General features: G+C 39.9%; 1 long non-coding RNA gene across 2 annotated transcripts in view; it reads left to right on the plus strand.

The window, feature by feature from the left end:
- Positions 1-23,297, plus strand: part of LOC309863939 — a 51,105-nt gene that overhangs the window by 6,016 nt on the left and 21,792 nt on the right. For both annotated transcript variants that reach the window (XR_014311305.1, XR_014311306.1), the window contains exon 2: positions 19,010-19,224. This is a non-coding gene — a long non-coding RNA (uncharacterized lncRNA). The remainder of the gene's footprint in view (positions 1-19,009; positions 19,225-23,297) is intronic.

Raw genomic sequence — 23,297 nt, forward strand, 5'->3', positions numbered from 1 at the left:
CTGAAATACACTAACATTTTCATTTTTTACAAAGGTATTCCCTAATGTTATGTCTTTCACGTAATCATCAGTAATGATTTTATGAAATAGTGTGTCTAGGGCCTTTCCAGCCCACACAGGGCCGTTCAAGTTATACCACAGAGCACATCATCCCTTTAAAGAGTAAATAATTCCAATACTCCTTAAACTCTTAAATATCTAAAGAAGAGTGCTTATAATTATTCCTAAGGAGTCATTGATAATTAATTCTGAAAAAAAAATAGCTTTCCCACACAAATATACAGCTCATCTCTGATATAAATATAAATGCAAAAAGCCCTGAAAAAAGGATTACAAGTATAATCTATTAACATACAAAAAAATCCATTATAATCAAGTTCACGGAAAATGTCCGTGTGGGTAAAGGGTTAACAAAATCCTAGCCCCTGCCGTATGAGAATTTGACCTTATGTTAACTTTCTAGCTCCGTTCCCCTGGCAACCTGATAAGGTGGTTTGTGAAGGATGTTGCTCTGTTGCTGGTAAAAATGGACCCCTGATTGATCAACTGCATGTAGACAGGACAAAATATACCCGGTAGCAAACCACAGCACTGGATGAACCTGAGTTCAGGAACTCTTCTAACTGGATGTGTCCCTTGCAGAGCACTTGGACACTATGCGGAGGAGAGACTGGCTCCAGAGGGGCGTGAGTCTGTTGAGCCCCAGCAGTTTCCCATCTGGATAAAGTGTTTGTCATCATGCCCCTGGGCTGTTCCACTGTGTGAGGAGCTACACTGAGGAGAAGCCCTTGATCCCGCTGTGCAGGCAAACCCTGGTCCCTGTCCCTTACCCAGAATACGTAAATGCCAACCGGGACCATTAGTCTTGGGAGCCTAAATGTTCAGAATCTTTTCTTAAACCTAAGAAGACCTGAGGTGACTGCGGACTCCATGATCAGCGCTATTGATTCCTGATTTTAAAAAATAAATAGACTACTAATAATAACTAAATAATGTAGAATGTGAATACTTGGGAAATTCTTATTCATGTCAGGAATGAGATGCAAATGCCCATATCACCACTTTCATAATGTCCCAGAAGTAGGATTTGATGCAGTCCGACAAGGAAAAAGGTGAATTATTGAAAGCAAGAAACAAAGTTCTCATTCAGATGATATGATTAGGCAACTCAAATGGCCAAATAGTCTTAAGAAATTTTATTGGAAAAAAATAAGACTGTTTGGTAAGATGGTGATTTAAATATATAAACACACACCTATGTGAAAAGTTGATATGTAATTTAAAAATTATCAACTTAAAAGATTAAACCCCAAAATTTTATGCCAGCCTTCTTTTTACAAACTGAAGGCACTGGTGTTTCATCTAATATAACACACATGAGCAACCAGCAAGCATCAGGCACAACTATTACTGTCAGTGTTTCTCATCTACCTTCAAATAATTCTGCCAAAGACAACAGAAGATTTTACTTGATAGGCCTTTCATTCTATTTTAATATCACTGGAAGAACTGAAATGGACACAAATGGCTGACAAAATTAAAAAGCAGTGTTTTGTTTTTTAAGATTTTATTTATTTATTTGACACAGAGATCCCAAGTAGGCAGAGCAGCAGGCAGAGAGAGAGAGGGAAGCAGGCTCCCTGCTGAGCAGCGAACCCAGTGTAGGGCTTGATTCCAGGACACTGAGATTACCACCCAAGCCAAAGGCAGAGGATCAACGCACTGAGCCACCCAGGAGCCCCTAGAAAGCAGTTCTAATAGTTAGAATCATGCTTTAGTCTTCTACTTTTCAGCCTTTTGGAATTATATCTTAGTGATCTGATGCAAATGGTAAAGCAATTTGGATTCACAGGTCTTTTTTAAAGATTTTATTTATTTATTTATTTGACAGAGAGAGAGAGAGAGATCACAAGTAGGCAGACAGAGAGAGAGGGGGAAGCTGGCTCCCGGCTGAGCAGAGAGCCCAATGCAAGGCTCAATCCCAGGACCCTGAGATCATGACCAGGCCAAAGGCAGAGGCTTAACCCACTGAGCCACCCACGTACCCCAGGATTTATATTTTCATATAGAAAAATGGATAAGTTGGGGCACCTGGGTGGTGCAATGGGTTAGTGTCATCTAAGGTCATGAACTCAGGGTCATGAGCTTAGAGTCATGAGATCGAGACTCATATGGGGCTCTGTGCTCAGCGCTGTCTGCTTAAGATTCTCTCATCCTCTACCTCTCCCCATCTCTGCTCGCTCTCTCCCTCTAAGATAAATGAATATATTTTAAAAATGGAAAGGCTCTTTTATGTTGACAATGAATTTTTAGGATCCATTAACCAGGAATGGAACACTTCTCTAGCATATCACCTCCAGTATCTTCGGCTTGACACAATAATTGTTCCTCTAAATACTGTACAATTTAATGCAGGTTGGACAGTCTCCTAAGCATTCCTTTACAAGTGGCTATTCAGGGATCAGAGCTCCTTTCTTCCTGTGGTCTTCCTAGAGTTCTCCTCACCTAGCCACACAGATAGCCACACAGATAATGGGGAAAGAGTGCAAGCAAACATACTTGGGGACATGTGGCATTCCGTTGACCGCTACCTTATCACACCGCTCCCAACGTAGCTGCAAGAAAAATTGGAAAATGTGTTTTTTCCAGTATGCCAAGGAGGAAAATGAAAATTTTAAATTGAATACCTAACCTTGTCTTTGTCCTGGCCTCAAGTAGCTAGTGAACTTGGCATTTAATTGCTGCCGGAAAGAAAGCTTAACGTTAATTATAACAATACTAAAAAAAAAAAAAAAAAAAAATCATTGTCTTTGAAAATCATTCTCTGAAATTCATTTAATCAATGATTTTCATCATACAACAAGTCACTGTATTTGGGATCCTGAACATATAATTCACCCGATTTAACTAGGTAAATTGTATAAAGTACTCCATCCAGCACATGGTGTAAGTAGTACAAGCTCGATAGGGGTTGATTACCTCTAAGAAATGTCTTACGGCTGGCAATGAAAAACTTCACTATAAGACTTTTCTATGTCCAAGGCAGGCAACTGGAGACAGTCACATTAACATTTTCCATGCCTAAACCCACTCTGACATGCTGTATTGTGAATATCTCATCCCAACTGAGCTTTTATCAAAGTATTTGAGCAATTCAAAGTTGCCAAATCCTCTTGCATCCCACTACCACATGGGGGAAGTACTAGTTAAGTTTTTCACCTTTCATAAAAATTGATCAATCTTCTGGTCTCTAAACATGGATCTGTGTGTTCTGGAACAACACAGGAGGCCAGTTCTTTAGGTAAAATTTTCATGCTTATAAAAGTCCTTGTTAAAATAAGTGATATTTCTGGAAGGCAGTCTAGATAGGGGACGTGCTATACACAACTGTGCATTTTTCAAATAGCAACCTTGGATCAAGTTAGACTCTTGGAACTTAACTTAGAACTTGGAAGACTTTTCTCTTACTGAGTTAGACTTTCAGCTTTTAGGTGTTTATTTCAAAATATAATTAAGTTCTGCACCTATACTTTCTGGAAGACTGTTGCAGATATCTCGATCCCATAAGGTAACTAGTTTCTTATGGAATTTAGAGCCAAGAAAAAATGTTGTCTCTTCTGGGAAAATGTTATGTCTTTTATCTTCAGATGAAAACTTACTATATCAGGTTTCCCTTTTAAAAATGGTCGCCAGAAAACTATGGAGACTGTAAAAAATAATAATAATAATAAATCAGTCATTGCCAGGGGTTAGTGAGAAGAGACAGATGAATGGGCAGAGCACAGATTTTTAGGGCAAGGAAATTATTCTGTAAGATACTATAAAGCTGGGTGCATGTCATTATATGTTGTAAAAACCTATAGAATATACAAGGCTAAGAGTGAACCCTGGTGTTAGACTATAGTCCCTGGGTGATTACAGTATGTCAACATATGTGCATTAGTTGTAACAAATGAACCCCTCTGGTGGGAGATGTTGGTAATTGGGAGAACCTCTTCGTGTGTGAGGGCAGGTAGTATATGAGAAATCTTTGTAACTTCCACTCAGTTTTGCTGTAAACCTAAAACTACTCTAAAAAATAGTCTATTAACATTTTTAAAGAAGAAAGTATATATATTTTGCCATGAATTTCCCCAGTAATTTACAGTTTATATGATAGTTGTGTTTAATGTTTTTACTTAAAATTGTAGGCAACAATTAAAATTCTCACATAAACTTGGAAGAACACATACAAAAACTAATTAAATATATATATTTAGTGTGTGTATAATTAAATATATATATTTAGTGTATGCACACACCACACACACACATACACATATCTGTGGGGGTCTACTCTAAAATATATACTGTGTATATATAATCAAATGTATATATATACACATACAAACTTGTAGCTGGTGTCTGAAAGGGAGAAGTATTGGGACATAGATATATATATTATCACCTCCCAGGAAGCCCAGAGTTAAAATTCTACTACAAGAGTCATTTTAACTCTTAAGTTGGGTTAGCACGTATGGTCTCCTGCTTTCACTGACCATCACTTTCCCTTTCTGTTTTATCATATGAGCCGTTATGATAGAAGAACTAAGTATGTGGTCTTCATCCTGGTTTCTGGCACAGAGCTCCTAAAAACCCCTGGGCTTTCCTGAATGACAAGGGTGAGAGGATCTTCTTTTGTTATTCCTAATAAGCCCCCTTTAGACCATAGCTGAGTTAAAGTTAAAAGCTGACTCTTAGGGTGCCTGGGCAGCTCAGTGGGTTAAGCCTCTGCCTTCAGCTCAGGTCATGATCTCAGGGTCCTGGGATTGAGCCCCGCATCGAGCTCTCTGCTCAGCAGGGAGCCTGCTTCCCCCTCTCTCTCTGCCTGCCTCTCTGCTGGCTTGTGATCTCTCTCTGTCAAATAAATAAATAACATCTTAAAAAAAAAAAAAAAAAAAGCTGATTCTGCTGTTGCCCAGAAACTTTCAGGCCCAATCCTAGACACCTGAGGAAGGGTCAAGGGTAGGAGATTGAGTACACACACCAGTGATCCATCTGATTAATCATGTCCACGTGAGGCAGCCTCCATGAAAACAGTCTCTGTTGGTGAGCAGATCCTCCTGCCAGGTAGGTGGCAGCCTGGAGAGGGCGCCCCTTCCTACATGTTTCCCTTTGCAACGCAGCCATCTGGTCTTTCCTGAATTGTATACCTCATAAATTGGTAAGAATGTTTCCTTGAGTCCTGTGAGCCATTCTAGGGAAGCACTGAACCCGAGAAGAGAGTTATGGGAACCCCTGATTTATGGCTGGTCAGTCACAGGTACCAGTGACAACCTGCAACCTGTGACTGGTGTCTGGAGGGGGAACGGTCTTGTGACTGAGCACTGAGCCTGTGCGGTCTACCCTCATTCCGGGTAGCTGCTGTCATAATTAAATTGCAGGATACCCAGCCGGTGTCTACAGAGAATTAGAGAATTACTTGATATGGAAACCCCACACATTTGGTATCAGAAGTGTTATAAGAAGAAAGAAACAGAATTTTCTTTTATTACCCTTATTTTATGCTGTGATTTCTTGAGACTTTTCTCTGAGTCCATTTTGGAAAGAAGCAGGATTAAAATTTTAATAAGTAAAAAGATAAAAATATAGTCTCCCAACTATTAACATTTAGGCTTGATCTAAAAGCTGTTGCTTATTTATTTGTTTGTTGTTCTAGTATTTCCCATAAAAGTTTTTTTTTCTGCTTCTGACACTGAGTTCTGCTCTCTAGACAACCTTTAAATTTCTAATTGTACTATATTCCCTACAAAGGGGTCGTTCACCTTCTTTAAATCCCCTTTTCCCCCTCTGTTTAAACAATAAAATCTGTCTCCCATAGAAGAGATTTTTTTTTCCCCTAAATGGAGATGCAAAATGCAGTTCCAAGACCTCACAACTCTTGGCTGAAAGCTCCTTATGTGTAATTTTTTACTTTTTCTGTTCCAGGTAGAAAAAAGGAAACATCATACCATATACATCTCAAGCTATATGCTTTACTGAATGAGCAAGGCCTTACTCTCCAGCCCAAATAAGATGAAATGTAAAATTCACTGAAATCAAATAGTTGGAGGATACTGGTAGATGAATGTTTTTAATTACAGAGTGTCTCCAACTCCGGTAAATGTGCACGTTAACTACAGTTCATCTGCAAAATTATCCACCAAAGAAATCAAAGCATTTTAATGGTATTGTCTCATTTTTCTTAATGGATGTCTAGGAATAATGTTATGAGTTGGAAAAACTTTAATTAAGGAAAAATTAATGCAAGATAACACTTAGGGTCAGTCTTCAGATTTAATTCCACTCTGACAACTACTAGTTGAGCTCTGACTGTAACTTCTGAACCTCAGTTTCTTTCTATTATGCAGGAATACTAATGTATTGGGTATATATAATTTTCTGTATATTTTATTGTTTTGACATCATGGGAAACTATTCGGGCTGGAGAGAAACTACTCTTCCCCTAGCTAATTCTCACAGATGGCCAAAGGCCCTCCCAATCCCCCCCCCCATCCTCTTCCCCTCCACTCCCCCCACCCCAGCACGACTTTGATATGCAAACTAACCATCTAGAAGCATCCCTCTGCTACTGGCCTATGTATGCCAGAACTAATATTACTCTGCCTTATCTCAGGACCAGGTGCCAGGGGACCAGGGACCAGCCCTATAGACCAAAACCCACCAAAATTATTCAAGCTAGTTAATCCTAAATTCATTACCTTGTCCTTCCTTGCCTTTCCCACAGAAATCCTAGTGACGGGTGTTCCTTCCTACTCCTATCCTCTGCCTGCTGACCTCCCTGGTGTTTTCCATGTGGCCCCACATTGCATCCTCCTGTCTCTAGGACACTAGAGTTCTGTTCTCTAGAAAATCTTTAAACTCTTGAGTAAACTTCTGTTTTTGCCTGACCCTCTCTTCTGTATCCTCTTGTGGCCATACTGGACTGACCTTCTTATAAAGAATATAAATGAGCCAACATGTGTCTTGCAGTTACTGTGAAAATACAATGCCATCATTACAGTTCTTGCTACAGATAAAACAGTCAAGTAATGGTAGTTGTTAGGAACAGTAAGTCTAACATAAGATGCATAACCCCAACATCGATGATCTGGTCACACTCCATGCTCTGGTGTATCTGAATATAAAGCTGTGGAGCACCTGTACCTCTTTTTTATTATTATATTTTTATTAGGTTCCATTAACCACTGTATAGTATATCATTAATGTCTGCACCTCTGTCTCCTTCCACAGTATCTACATAGAAAGGAATGCTGGACCATTTCTGCATTTTTATGAGCTAGTTTTTGTTTTCTTCCCCCCCCCCCCACAGTGATTTCCTATTTCTTACTGTGATTGAGGTGGGAAACAGAGGCTCCTGTCTTTCAACAACAGGTATGAGTTCTGCCAACAGAATAGCCAATTTAAGCCTCCAGAGAGGGAGGGATTCACCTGGACTAGAGACATAAAGAATTTGTTATTTTTAATAGAATAAAGATGAAAGTGATACATACCAACTCAGAGGAAGGAACAGAAAGCCCTGACCAGACTTTATATCCAGGTTCAGTTTCTAGGAGTTGTGCCAAACCCTCCCTGCCAGGCAGGAGATGTCCCCTTGCCTCATGTCAACCCTTGGTGCGATCAGCTCAAATTTCTTTATAGACAAGAAGAGAGATTAATTTTGTCTAATAAATAATTTAACAGGTTATCTATTGCACAATTCTTATGTGCATTGCACTGTATTACACCTAAGTCCTATCCAACCTCGCTGGCTTCATCCCTGTGGTCATTATTTTGGTTTTGTTTTTCTAAAAACAACAGCAGCAACAGATAAGATTAGTTGTTGTCACCAGGCAGTTGCCATATTTATGATAATGAATACATTGTTTTTTTAACTCATCAAGAGTAACCCTGGAATTATAGGCTAGAAGAAAGGACTTTAAAACCTAGAAGGTCAGGAATAAGGGGTCCCAAGAACTTGAGGAACATCCTGGAAACTGAAGGAGATCCCAGAGGGCATTCCTCAAGGTGTTGGTGATGTGATTTATAACATAAAATAACATATATAATCATCATTGAATTTACCATCTGTGGTGAAGATCTGGATCTCCTTAAGGATGTTTCCAGTTTTTCCCATTGACCTACCCATGTCTTTAAAACCCATCTTCTCCATTAAGCTCTGTTTGGGCAGTCTGTTTCGAACTCTAGCACTTGTTTTCTAAGAAATCTACCTGCTGCTTGAAATCTGAAGAGTGAAGTCATCTGATATATAATAAAAACATAGGCAAGAGTTCTGTTCCAGGGCTCCTGGGTGGCTCAGTGGGTTAAGCCTCTGCCTTCGTCTCAGGTCATGATCTCAGGGTCCCAGGAGCAAGCCCCACATTGGGCTCTCTGCTTGGCAGGGAGCCTGTTTCCCCCTCCCTCTCTCTGCCTGCCTCTACCTACTTGTGATCTCTTTCTGTCATATAAGTAAATAAAATTAAAAAAAAAAAAAAAGAGTTCTGTTCCTAACGATAGTGGACTAGGATGTTTTGAACCAACCTTCTGTTTGAGAACTAGAAAAGCTATCTAGGTGGTTAGGAACTGAGTTTGTGGGGTTGGATATGGGAACACAGGGAAGCCCAAAGACATGAGCCTGAACTTGCACTGCTCTTCTTCCTCAGGTGACGGCCAGTTCTTAAAGTGGGAGCTGAAGGTGAGATACTGAGCAGAATTTCAATGGATGCCTGGTCAGCAGAGGGGAAGAAAAATTAGAATTCAGAGCTTGCCAGGAGGGCTAGGACCTGGTAAACCATCTGGGTGTTTAGCTGGAATCCTGAAGGGGTGTACCCCAGGAATGCGAGGACAGGGGATACACAGTAGTGCTGTCAAAGAGCAGAGTCGCATTGATTAGATGATCTAAGTCAGCTAGTGTCCCAACCTGGCTGCTTGCCAGAGGCCAAACAAACCCTCTGTGGAGGAAGATAACATCACCTATGGCCACAAACTATCGCTGAATGTTCTATATCAATGTCTGACAATCAATTAAAAAGTATCAAGCACATAAGATGAGACAGAAAGAAAAACAGAGGACAATAGAAACAGATTCATAGGGTAATAGAGATTTTGTTATTATTCAGTAGAATTTTTAAAAATTATGAATACATATAAGAAATTTTAAAAAATGAGATTGAGAATTTTGGCAAAGAAGAGGAAATGAAAATATAATTATAAAAATAGGGGTGCCTGCGTGGCTCAGTCGGTTCAGTATCTGCCTTCAGCTCAGGTCATGATCCCCAGGTCCTGGGATCGAGCCCCACATTGGATGCTCTCTTCAGCGGGGAGTCTGCTTCTCTCTTTCCATCTGCCCCTCCCCCTGGCTGTGCTCTCTCTCAAATAAATAAAATCCCTAAGAAAAAAAAACAAAAAGAAATTAAAAAATAAAAAGAAATAAAAAAGAAATTTGAGGAACTTCTGGAATTCTGAAAACACAATAACTGATGTTAAGAATTGAATGAATGGGTTTAATAACAGATTTGGCTCCACTGGAAAAGAATCCAGTAAGTCAGAGAAAATATTTAGATTGACTCACAGATCAAGGGTGAAAAATATACAGAAGAGTAAGAGGTATATGGAATAGGGGAAAACATCAAATATATATGTAATTGTAATTCTAGAAGAAAAAAAAGATTAGGACAGAGAGAACAGGACAGAGTAAACATATGAACAGATACTGGCTGAGAATTTTCCAAAATTCTTGAAAAGTATCAAGCCACAGATTTAAAAAGCATTATGAACCCCAAGTAGGACATATATAAAGAAAACCATACCCGAACAATACTGGAAAAACCAAAGACAGGAATCTTAAGGCAGGCAAAAGAAAAAAGACAAAAAATTCATTGACTATTTCCTTTCCTTAAGTGTGCTTTCAGAGAACAGCTTTGTGTGAGAGCCTGTGTGAGACATAGGCAAGTGCACTTGAGTTTGCTGTACTCTGTGTTTCTGTCTATTGTCAGTTACTTTGGGGAAATGGAGGCAGCAGTTATCATTTTCAAAATCCTTATAGCATTGACTTGATGATGGTACATAGTCATTGGTACTTAAAGCGTGCTCTGTATTATATATGTAAAAAACTTGGAGCACTTGTGATGTAGTAAGCCCTATTATTAGACCCAATTTTAGATAAGCAAACCATGGCCTACAGAAGTTAAGTAATTTTGCTAAGGTCATGAGGTTAGTAAGAAGTAAAACCTAACTTTATCGTCCTTCCTCCTAACCCCCTGGCTTATGTCATCCAGTGGAGATAGTAAACTCTGCCATGGGAGAGTCATGGCTCAACTTCCTGTGACCCCTCCCACTGCCTTGCCTTAAAAGGCCTCAGAGTCAATGACTAGCTCAAATAACACTAATAACAGCAAAGCTAACAATAACAAAGGCCTTTATTGAGCACGTACATTATACCAGGACTCATTTACTTCTCACATCCTTCTCCTAATACTAGGTAGGTACTAGTATTATCGCATTTTACATACTAAAACACCAAGGCCAGAGAGGTTAAGTAACTTACAAGGTCACACAGCTATTAAGCAGCACAACTGGAATCTAAAACTAGACAGTCTGGCTTCAGGGTGATTTTGTAATCATCACGCTTATCACTCTTGCTATACTATCATTCATTGACAAGAGCAGCAGAGGGAGAGAGAGAGATCTGCGCCCACCAGGACAAGACTGGAAGCATCCTAATTATGACTGTCAAAACAGCACACATTTTGTTCTTGAAAGACTATATTTGTAAAAGATGCCAAGAAAAGGCAAATGATCCGTAGGAAGTTTCGAGCTATCCACTTGGCTGAAGGACAGTCTTTAGAACCTGTGCAGTCATGTGCATTTTCCCCACAGAATGAATTCCTTTTTTTCTTGTAATATTTTATTTATTTATTTGAGAGAGTGTGTGCATGAGCTGGGGGAAGGGCAGAGGGAGAGGGAGAGAGAGAATCTCAAGCAGACTCCATCTGAGCACGGAGCCCAAGGCAGGGCTAGATCTTAAGGCCCTGACCTGAGTCAAAATCCAGAGTCAGACTCATCTCCTTACCACAATTATTTTTATTACATATTTTTTATTCTCCTAATTTTTTTTTCAATCTTCCCAACTTCATTTTACTTTGACCCTATCCCTTAGGTTAAAGAGTAAGTGAACGGACTTCCTATCAGAATTTTTTTTTTGCTGGGTCCCAAATAACTTGAGACTCAACACAATTGCTAAAGCCACCCAGAGCTTGTTTAGCAATGTTTAAAAACTGAAAATCACGGAGAAGAGAATGGACTGACTGCTTGGGGAAGACAGTGAATGTTAACAGATGTCAGGAAGAAGGCAGAGCTGTTCAATGGCTACCCTTCTTTTTTATCCAGGAAGATGAAACACCTCCACGTTGAAAAGAATGGGAGCAAAAGGAAAGTGCATCATAAATTTTACAACTCACTCTCTGCAAAGGAATTGTATGATGAAATATGATGGTCTGACTTGCTTTGAGGCCGTTTTTTTTTTTTCTGATTCAGTAGTGTAATTAACATTGAGTGTGAATGTCGGTTGTTTCAAAAGAATAAATCCATGGATCTTGGGAAGAAGTATTTCAAGGAAGATGTCATTATCAAATACTCCGTTGCTATGAATGGAGTGAGACGTTGAGAATTCCTACACGAAATTCCTCATTCTGCCTCGGGCTCATTTGGTTGCAGGGAACAGAAACGCAGTCTAGCGACTTCAAGAAAAGAGGCTTTATTATCCAGCAGCTCCTCTTGGAATTCAAAGGAGGAAGGACAGCCGAGCCCCGGGGGGAGTTAGACTTGGACACTGGAAAGTCTTCAGGAGCCGTGCAGCTTTTCTTCTCTCACCCCCCAGGCTTTCCTGTCCCCCTGCCCCACGACTGTCCAGCCCTGCCCCACAGACTGGCTCTGGGCGATCTCCTCACATACCTGGCTTGGCCCTCAGTCGTGGCCTTCGGTCTCTCATTCAACAGGACCCTGCAGCTCCTGTGACCATCACCACCTGACTCTCGGCCTGTGTCTCAGTTCAAATTGTCAAGAGAAAATTCTTCAAACTGGTATGGTTCATGAGTCAGATGTCACCTTTTCTCTAGGAGGGCTGGGTTTCTTTGGTATAAACATGGGAAGACAGGCTTCCAACTGGTGCTCCAGCGGGGCAAGGGAAAAGGCTGATGAAATCTCAAAAGGGGTCTCTAATCTCTGTGATCCCATCCAGTGCTTCGGTGTCCTGGAATCTTCAGTGTCTGAGATAATCACCAAGAATAAGTCCAGGGGCGCCTGGGTGGCTCAGTGGGTAAAAGCCTCTGCCTTCGGCTCAGGTCATGATCTCAGGGTCCTGGGATCGAGCCCCACATCGGGCTCTCTGCTCAACCGGGAGCCTGCTTCCCCCTTTTCTCTCTGCCTGCCTCTCTGCCTACTTGTGATCTCTGTCTGTCAAATAAATAAATAAAATCTTTAAAAAAAAAAAATAAGAGTAAGTCCAAATATGGGGATAGGCTTTGGGACAATGCCATTAGGAGGGAAGAATGGACATTTATATAGATGTCAATTATACTCCACTGAATGAGGTTTAAGTGCCCTCTTCATCCATGAAATGTAGTTCTAAAATTGAAATAAAAATTTAGTGATATATTTGAACATTAAGCACTTTTTAGGGCAAATACCAATGAAGCTGTATATCGAAGATCAACATACTGTAGATACATTAGGCAGACATATTCAATTCAGGTGCAGACAATAATTATCAATACACAATCTGGAAGCAAATTTCCTCTTTCTTGTGCTGTAGCTTGACTGGGACAATGGGAAAAATTTCAGGAAAGTCAGTAGAGAGTACCACTTCCAGCTGTCATCTTACACCTTCACCTAACCAGTTACAGTTAGCTTCTAAATCAGAGCAGGGCCCAGATCAAGACATTCCTGGAGAGATGGCTTCTGTTGCCACCATCTCCTCAAACAGGATCAAAGCTCAGAGTCAAAGCCTAGCCCCACCCAGACTTGGGGGCTAGACATCAGGAACCTTAAGGGATGTAATTGCCCGATTTGACTTTCAACTTTTCATCTTTTCAGGATGAGAATTTATCTCTGGCAGTAGAATAGTTTAATGGCACAACATTCTTATATTTATAAAATACTGAATTATTCCTTTTTTTTTAAAGATTTTATCTATTTATTTGACCAAGATAGACATGGCGAGAGAGGGAACACAAGCAAGGGGAGTGGGAGAGAAAGAAGCAGGCTTCCCATCAAGCAGGAAGCCCAATGTGGGCCTGATCCCAGGACCCTGGAATCATGACCTGAGCCAAAGACAGACACTTAACAACTGAGCCATCCAGATGCCCCTAAAATACTGAATTGTTCTTTTTTAAAAAATATTTTATTTATTTATTTGACAGATAGAGAACCCAAGTAGGTGGAGAGGCAGGCAGAGAGAGAGGGAAGCAGGCTCCCTGTTGAGCAGAGAGCCCCATGTGGGGCTCGATCCCAGGACACTGGGATCATGACCTGAGCTGAAGGCAGAGGCTTTAATCCAGTGAGCCACCCAGGTGCCCCAAAATACTGAATTATTCTTAACAGCTAATTTTTCAATGAAAATGTAGGATATGCAACCTTTTAAATATTAAAATGTTTACCTCTGTTTTTAAAAATAAATGGTTGTTTATTTTATTGAAGCAAAATAATTATTTGTCTGACACTATAGTTGCAAACATTTTTGGAGGGTTTCAAAATTTGGGTTTTTTTTCAATTTTTCAGATATTAAAAATGAAAACTTAATTTTTGCCTATCATTTTGATTTTGTATTCTGTTTGAAGCATGCATTATTGATTATTTTTCTTTTGAAATCCAATTTCTGTGTTACTTGGTCACTGCATTGTTTTAAGTTCAAGTCTTCTAGTATTAAACTTTTGTGTATAACTGATGGTTACATTTTCAGCCTAAAGCTAAAAAAAAAATTCCAATCTTTTCTATGGTTTGAACACTTCAAGAACTCTTTATTTTAAATCCAACTACAGTTTCTAGTGTTTTCCCAGAGGAGAAAGTAAATGCATGTGTAATTGATTAGACATTAACACTTGGTGAACACCTAATCCTTGACCTTCATTTGCGGAGAGGTAAAGGAAGATGGACAGCTAAGCAGAATTTTTCAGTTGCTTTTCCAGGAAAAACAACAGCTCTGATAGGTCAGGATTATTCCTGGTTTTCAGATAAGAAATCTGAGAGCTAGAGAGGTTAAGTACCTCACCAAAGGTCACACAGCTAGTAAGTGGCAGAGTCTGGTTTCTAATTCAGGGATGTCTGATTCCCAAACCGTGTTCTGTCTGTTGCATTCTTGGACCTGATGGTTTCACAAGACTGGATTCACAGTGGCACGTACTGTTAGGGCGGAAGAAATGTATGTTTGAATTAGTTATAGTGCAATTCGGTTTAAAAATTTCATTTTGAGAGTTTGTGCATGTGGCGGCATGCTGGGGTGGTAGGAAAGTGATTATCTCACCTCATCACTACAGAATTACACTCTATGCCCTTATGACAACCCTGCCTTCCCCCATAAAAGAGAAGAAAGTAGGTGATAATATATTGGCTATAGAGTCTAGTGCAGGAAACTCTCATTAGGTTTGAATTACAGCTAAAGTCGACCCACAGACACTGTAGCGTGATTACATGAAAACAGCAACAGAAAAGCTATTCTACTTCTGAGTGTTCTAAGGTTGATGGTGTTAAAGTTACAGTTAAAGGAACATTGCTTTACATTTTGAGATTCTGAAGATTATCTTACCAGGAAAAGACCTCATAGTTATTTCCCCTTTGCCAAGTGGGTACAGACTAAGGGCTGAAAGAAATAGGTTCCAGCATCTTCTGGAAGTTAAAGAGTCATGGATGGAACTAGTTAGAATGAGGACATTGTTATTAGCTCTCAAACAAAATGAAACAGACTTGACAATTAATCAGCCCAGGGGCTGGTGCCAGGAAGGGCTTTACTCAGAATACTGCCTACAGAGGGTCTCACGCTAGGGACTCGGGTTCTTCTTCCGGATCTCCTGTCAGGGCTTAGCTCTCAGATCCTCTGTTCTCCTCCTCCTCTGAAGTGAATCCCCCAGAGGGAGAGCATGTGCATGTCCGCCTTTATTAGACGGCAAAGGGTAGAGACAACACTGACACTGATGTAGAAGGCGCGTGAAGTTCAAATCATTTTTTGCCTTCCATGTTGAAAAATATTTTAAGTTTATCTGTAATTTTACATTTGTGATTTTCAGTCCTGTGGGTATCTAAGTGAATTAATGAAGCAAATGTTGTAAATAGATTCATGGTTATTCTATCTATATCCCAGAAGTCAATATGTACAAGTGGGACAAAAAGGTGAGAGAAGGAATATCTCATGGCAAAAATGGAGATCCCATCGTTTATCACCAAATCATTGATTTTTGGATCTCTCCATTTGTCCAAATGTTTGCTTCTATTTCTCAGTAAATCTGAAATAGGGAAATATGATGACAAGGGTCTTCGAGAAAGATTAATCTAATACTCTATAGACATGCCCTGGAGAAGTAAAGATCCAGAAAGGAGGATATTATAGTTATGAGAGTATAAGGAAGTGACAAAGAATTGAGATTTTCAAGAACTTCAAAGAAAATTCAATAGGTCTTGGCATTATAAACACATGAAGTAAATTTGATCCTGAACTGAAGGACCGTTACGTGGGAAAGTTCATAGTAGTGGCAATATTCAGCCTTCACTCTACTTCTCTTGATCCCAATTCCTCACCCTGTATCCACCTGAGCATTGCTGATGAGGTCAGGGATGCCAGCTTGACCTCATTGCTGATGAGGTCAGGGATGACAGTAGTTTGTCATTTCTCCAAGCAATCGTGTTTGAGTTTCAACTTCTGTCCCATTCCTGTAAGCTCACTTTGCTGACACGAGAAGCCTGAGATGTGAGAGCCTTGAGGAGACATGGAAAGGAAGAAATGGAGCCCCTGGAAAGTCAGTCCCAGAAATCTTGCACAAGCACATTCCAGAAGGGGAGTATAACATTTCTCATAGACCAGTAGTGGTTAAATTGATGGGAACATCAATTAGGTTGGACAAAAACAAAGGTCCTTTCTTGGAGAAACTCTGGTGAGCATGTTGGCTGACCTTCCCTGATGCTTCAGCCCTTCTTCCTCCACCTGGCATAAATATCGGCTGGCTTGTTTTGGCCCCAGCTAGCGGATGTCACTCTTCATTCGCACTCTTACCTCAGAAAGATACCACTGGGGCCTGAGGTAAATCACAAGAGGCACACAAACTTACGCTAGTGAGATTCCTCTTACACTGAGTTTGGGAGATATACACAGGCTTACAAAGCATTTGGGGAGAGGAAAAATTTGATGGTAAAATTCAGATTAGCTCAAATATTCCAAGTGAGGATATACATGCTTCATGTTGGTGCAGAGAGCACCCGTGCATAAACTGTGAGCTAAGGAGTAAAGGTGCTGTGTGGAACATTATGACTCTCAGTTTTCCCTAGATTAACGTACCAGTCGTTTAGAAATGCAAATGAAAAATATTTACTTGGTTGCTTTATAGTTTTCAAAGTATTGCCTGGGTGGCTCAGACGGTTAAGTGGTCAACTCTTGATTTCAGCTCAGGTCACTCCCAGTGTCCTGGGATCGAGACCCATGTTGGGCTTAGTGCTCAGCAGAAAGTCTGCATGAGATTCTCATTCTCCCTCTCCCTCCACTCCTCCCCCTGCTCTCTCTCTCTCAAATAAATAAATAAATTTTGACAGAAATTAAAATGAAAGTATTGTCCACACATGGTAAAACAAATTAAAGCAACAGAAGATATGCAATAAACAGTAAGCCTCTGCTTTCCCTATCCCACTTCCCAGGAGCTGTTCTATCAGTAAATACACCACGGATGCTTGGACTCTGAGTCACAAAATCCCCTGCTAACCCTGGCTAAGGTACAGGAAATTCAGAGGTAGGCGTCTCAGGGTTGGCTCTGTAATACCTGACACAATCAAGGAGCTACCCTTCATTCACAGTATCAGACCTCATTGTCACAGCTCTAGGCTGCATCTTGTCAAAAGAAAGCCTCCTGAGCAGGAAGGAAAGGGGTACAAGCAGAAAGACCTTTCTCCTCAGGCACATCTTTGTTTTCTGAGAAGGAAAATTCTTCCAAAAGTCCTAAGTAGACTTGCACTTCTCTCTCCTTTTCAGGGAAGACCTGAGTCACTTGCCTATCCCCAGGCCACCAGAAGCAAAAGAAAATGAGATTGCCGTGGCTGGTTTAGGTCAGTCAAGACTCACCCCCTGGGACCAGGCACAAGGCTTCCTGAGCAAAATCAGCTAGCTTGCTTGCTTGCTTGCTTGCTTTTTTTTTTTTTTTAAAGATTTTATTTATTTATTTGATAGACAGAGATCACAAGCAGGCAGAGAAGCAGGCAGAGAAGCAGTCAGAGTGAGAGAAGGAAGCAGGCTCCCTGCTGAACAGAGAGCCTGATGTGAGGCTCCATCCCAGGACCCTGGGATCCTGACCTGAGCCGAAGGCAGAGGCTTTAACCTATTGAGCCACCCAGATGCCCCCCAAATCAGTTTTCTGTTGGTAAGAAAGAGAAGGAATGAGGACTGGGTACTGGGTAGGCTCCCACTAGTGACCACAAAAATGAAAATGCTTAACTATGTCTTAATATCTGCCCAGAGATATTGCTTCTCTATATGTTTAAGTATGTGTTTAAGTAAATTTTTTTTTATTTATTTGAGAGAGAAAGGGCAAGAGAGCACAAGCAGAAGGGAGAGGGGAGCTTCTCCCCCACTGAACAGGGAGCCCTATGTGGGGGTCAGTCCCAAGGTCCTCGGATCATGACCTATGTGGAAAGCAGAAGCTTAACTGACTGAGCCACCCAGGTGCCTGTAACTAATTTTTTTTTTTTTTTTTTTAAGTAGATGTGCTAGGGCGCCTGGATGGCCTAGTCATTGATCGTCTGTGTTTAGCCCAGGTCATGATCCCAGGGTCCTGGGATCAAGCCCTGCATCAGGCTCCCTGTTTAGTGGAAAGCCTGTTTCTCCCTCTCCCACTCCCCCTGCTTGTGATCCCTCTCTTGCTGTCTCTTTCTCTGCCCAATAAAAAAAAAAATCTTAAAATATATATATAAATAAGCTGAGAGAACTTCAAGTTCTTTCTTTTAAAAAAGGTAGATATGCCATATATATGCTCATGTATATGTATATATGCATATATACAAATATTCAAACATTATACTTCCCTAAGTATCTTATAATTTTTTTAGATAAATGAAGTACTCTATGTGTGGTGCTTAACACCTAACTAGTACACAGTAAGTGCCTTAATCAGTGCTGATGACCATTATTACTTTATCATTATTACTTATAATCTTTGAGACAATATACACCCCCTTTTAAAAAAAGAATGAGGGTTGGGACACCTGGGTGGCTCAGTTGGTTAAGCAGCTGCCTTCGGCTCGGGTCATGATCCCAGCGTCCTGGGATCAAGTCCCACATCGGGCTCCTTGGGAGCCTGCTTCTCCCTCTGCCTCTGCCTGCCATTCTACCTGCCTGTGCTTGCTCTCTCCCGCCCCACTCTCTGATAAATAAATAAAATCTTAAAAAAAAAAAAAAAAGAATGAGGGTCATTTTCTAGCAGATACTAAAATTTACTTTCCTTATTTTTTTTGGCCAGCATTTTTATTTTGGGATATTGAATACTTCTAAGATATTAGCTGCATAGCTCCTTTAAAGAGAGATAAGAGTTACTGTGGTTAGCCATGAATTCCATTTAAACATAGTGAAATAATTTTGTGAATAACAGCTAGGTGACTAAATGTTGACTTTCCGATGACTATCTAGCCACAAATATTTTCTAATCATGTTAATATGCAGGCAAAAGTAAAAAGGTTGGGTATTAAACATTTTTTGTGTATTTGCACAAAATATCATGTTAGCAAGTGAATTTTACATTATTGACAGATTTTCTGGAAGGAAGAGTGACTTCACTACTATTTGCCTAATTCATGATGCATGAAGATGAGAGTTATTTGAGAAATTCTTATGGAGGAAGCCAACAGAGACAGCGCAAGTATTTGACATAACTGGTTGGAAGCCTGTGGAGAGAAGGGGAGCAGAGCAGGGAAATCTCCCTGACAGAGTTATCCCTGACAGAGCGTCCTGACCAAGGATCTAAGGTAAGCATGCACCATAGTAAGTCCAGCCTCAGGATACCCTCCAGCCCATAGAAGCTGACCTCTCATAATCCTTAAGACCAACTTGCCAAATGACTTGTATTTAAGGTAAAAACTATCGGTAAGTCCCATTTTCTCTTGTTTCATCATTTTTCCTAAAATGTGTGGATACGTATGAAAATATTATGAATCCATATGACAAGTTATAGGATCTCTCAGACTTCATGTTCTTCCAATTCCAGAACAAGTGAGTTAAATCAGATGATGACTAAGACCACCTTCAGGTCTGGAATTCTAAGTTAAAAACCAGTGTTTTTGGAAGCAATTGATCATCAGAATCACCTGGGGCAGTTCTCAAAGTACAGATTCCTAAACCCTATCTTCAGACATTCTGGTTCATTCATTCCACACATGATTATGGAAGTTTTATGTTACATTCTAGGGTACACAATGACAAATACGACAGACATATTACCATTATGCCCTAGTTGCTACAGAAACTGAGATTCAACCCACTAATCTGTTTTAAAAATGCTCTCCAGGGGGCGCCTGGGTGGCTCAGTGGGTTAACCCTCTGCCTTTGGCTTGGGTCATAATCTCAGGGTCCTAGGATAGAGCCCCACATCAGGCTCTCTGCTCAGCAGGGAGTCTGCTTCCCCCCTCTCTCTGCCTGCTGCTCTGCCTACTTCTGATCTCTCTCTGTCAAATAAATAAGATCTTAAAAAAAAAAAAATGCTCTCCAGGGGGGTACCTGGGTGGCTCAGTCATTGTCTGCCTTCGGCTCAGGTCAGGATCCCAGGTCATTAAGTGTCTGCCTTCAGCTCAAGTCAGGATCCCAGGGTCCTGGGATCGAGCCCCACATCGGGCTCCCTGCCTTGCAGGAAGCCTGTTTCTCCCTCTCCCACTCCCCCTGCTTGTGTTCCCTCTCTCACTGTGTCTCTCTCTGTCAAATAAATAAATAAAATCTTAAAAAAAAAAGGCTCTCCAGGCAATTCTGATAACTAGACTGTTTAGAGAAGCAATATTTGAGACCAAATGCAAAGAAGAGACATTTCTGAGGGACCATTTTATTTTATTTGGGATGGACTCAACTTTAAACTCTGAGAAATATTTCCATTTAAAATTTTAAAAATTTAAATACCTTCTCTAAAACACACACACATATGTATATGAACATAGATTGAAATGTAAATGTAAACAAGAAGATATAGTTACCAGTATGCTGATATTAGGTGTGGATATAATAAATTAACATTGATGCTTGATACATTAACTGTAGACATCTGGACAAGTGAAAAGAAAATAGTATTTGAGTTGAAAAGTTGAGAGTCCAAGTTCAGATTGCTTATGCAAATATGCAAGTTATTTATTTTGAATTCTTTTATTTACTTTGATATGCTCTTTGAAGAATTTTTAAACCTCACCAACTTTAGTGTATAACAGTTTGAAACTTGAAGTGTTTGACTTTATGACCTATGAATGCTGAGATTTACAAGCAGATATTCGATGCTTGCTAAGGTTATACAACTCCATTTTCCTTTAAATAGTACCAGACAGAGAATTTACCAAACAAAATAAATGAAAGAATCCCTGCTTCCATGCCACCAAATTATAAATACAGACCATGAGGATAAAGGTTAACCGAAGGGCTATGAATAGCTAACCCATAATTGTTAAAATTTGTAAATCAGATCCTTTATCACAAGTTTCTCCCCTGTCAACACCTACATCCCAATGTGTAATTTTCCAATGAAAAATAAAAAGATACCAATCAAAGCAGTCCGCCTCTATTCATTTCTAGTCTCGGTGTCACAGAGAGGTCCCACAGGTGATTCAAATGAAGAGATTTGACTGCAGGAACCACGACACGTGTAGGCTGGGTGAAGGGAAAAAAAGAAGGAGCACAAGATTCTAAGAGAACAGGAAAAAGTGGGAAGCAGATAAACAGTTTCTAGTGAAAGGGACAAAGAGCGGGAAACCAAAGCCCAGACTGAAACCATGAGGAAGAGCAAAGGTCCCTGGGAAGGAGCTATATAGACTTTAAGGCGCAGGGAGTACCAGAAACCCCTTCTCTGAAGCAGAGGGTAGAGAGTAATACCATTCCCTTCTACCTTCCGCGTTTCTGTGCATGCTTCCCCAGCGTCAGTTTCCTGCAGGCACCCGCTGGTGGGAAGGTGGATGGGGATGGATGTGGGAACAGTTTAAGGAAAACCCCACAGACTCTCTAAACTGGCAGACTCTCTAAAAACACTATTTATAGTAGGTGTTTAAAACTATTTTGTTGTAGTTTTGTTTTGTTTTGTTTTGTTTGTAGGCTTCCCTGCAGCCTGGAGCCCAACACAGGGCTTCAACTCACAACCCTGAAATCACCTGAGCTGAGATTAGGATATAGATGCTTCACGGACTGAACCACCCAGGGGTCCTATTCTTTATACACAGACTATTCGCATTGTGGATCTATGACTTTTTTTAAATCTAAACCCTGTTTTGGGTTGCAAATGAGTTTTTATTTTCTAGGTCTTAAATGAGTTCTAGCTGCAAGAATGAACATGCTTTTGTGTTACCTACTCTAATCAGTTATTATATTAGTAGTAGTAAATTGTAAGGAAGGAGCTAAATCTAATACCAAAGCATATATATATTTATATATATTTTTAAATATATAAATATATATATATATATATATATATATATATATATATATATCTCACATCCAGCTGGCCAGAAAGCTCTCTTCTGGCTATATATAGATAATATATCTATTATATGAAATAATTATATCTCATATAATAGATATATAATTAATTATCTCATATAGAGATATGATTATCTCTCATAGTTATCTCATATATAATATATATAATACAATCTCATGAGATATAATTACCTAATATGATATATATAAATATAGGTATTAGATTATATATATTTTATATATAAATAAATATGAAATAAAATATAAATATAAATTTTATATATACATACACATATAAATTGTATATATGTATGTATATATGTGCGTACACACACACACATATTTTAGATTAGCTGTAAATTGCTCCTCTGGTTTAGTAAGAATAATCCAGAATTTTACTTTGGTGATTAAAATAATAGGATTAAAAAACCATTTCGGGGTATGTGCTGAACATTCCCTTATTATGGGGAGTTGGCTGCATCCTTACAGGACCTCCATCATCAGTGTGGGTGTAGGCCTGAGTCAACACTCCCACAAAGCTTGTCTTCTTGAATACTTGGGTAATTGAAAATGCCAAGACACATGTTATAAATTCAGCAAGAAAAGAGTCGTATCGTTAATGCTGCTGAAAACCTGGGTGAGTAATTGGCTTTGAGATTGTGCGATGAAACAGCAGCAGCTCAAATGTCATTGCCTAAAGGAGGACGACCAGTGTTAGGCCAGCTGCCGTTCATGTGATTTCACAAAAGGTTACGCAGAAGGGATGTAACCCACTTCAGGAAGCACAGATGTCGTTGCCAGGACCTTACGTTCTCCGAGCACAGTGATAGAAAAAGACCAAAGGCAATTTAATCCGGTATGATAGATTGAACATCATACGAATGATTTGTACATCCAGGAAGCAGAATGCCTTTCCCAGGAAATAACTTGAAAAAGGTAGCATTGGAACACTCGTATCGCAAAGACTAGTTACTAGTTTTCAAAGGGTGATTTAATGCAGTAGGGATTTATAGTGCAAAAGTGTTTTCCAATTTTCATTTATTCTTCTCATGTGCAAAAGTCACTAAAGGTGTAAGGCAGGGGATGGGCAGTAGGAAAGCCCATTCAATTCCATTCTATTTGCAAGTTACAACGTTAGATAACTGGTGGCTATTTATGTATTTGCAATTATTTTCAAGTTACCTAAGTAAACTTGATTTCATCATAATTTCAGCTTTCACCATAGATAAAAAATTTGGGTACTTTGAAGATTTAGAAGAAACTGTTGATTGAAACGGAGTGAAAAATATGCTTTCCCTGTTAGGTTCCTCCTTTGCCTTTATAATCCCTGGTGCCCAATAAAATCCTCAACGAGTCTAAATCTGGATATTCATTACCTAAT

This window comes from Mustela nivalis (assembly GCF_964662115.1).
Source record: "Mustela nivalis genome assembly, chromosome: 4".
NCBI classification, from domain to species: domain Eukaryota; kingdom Metazoa; phylum Chordata; class Mammalia; order Carnivora; family Mustelidae; genus Mustela; species Mustela nivalis.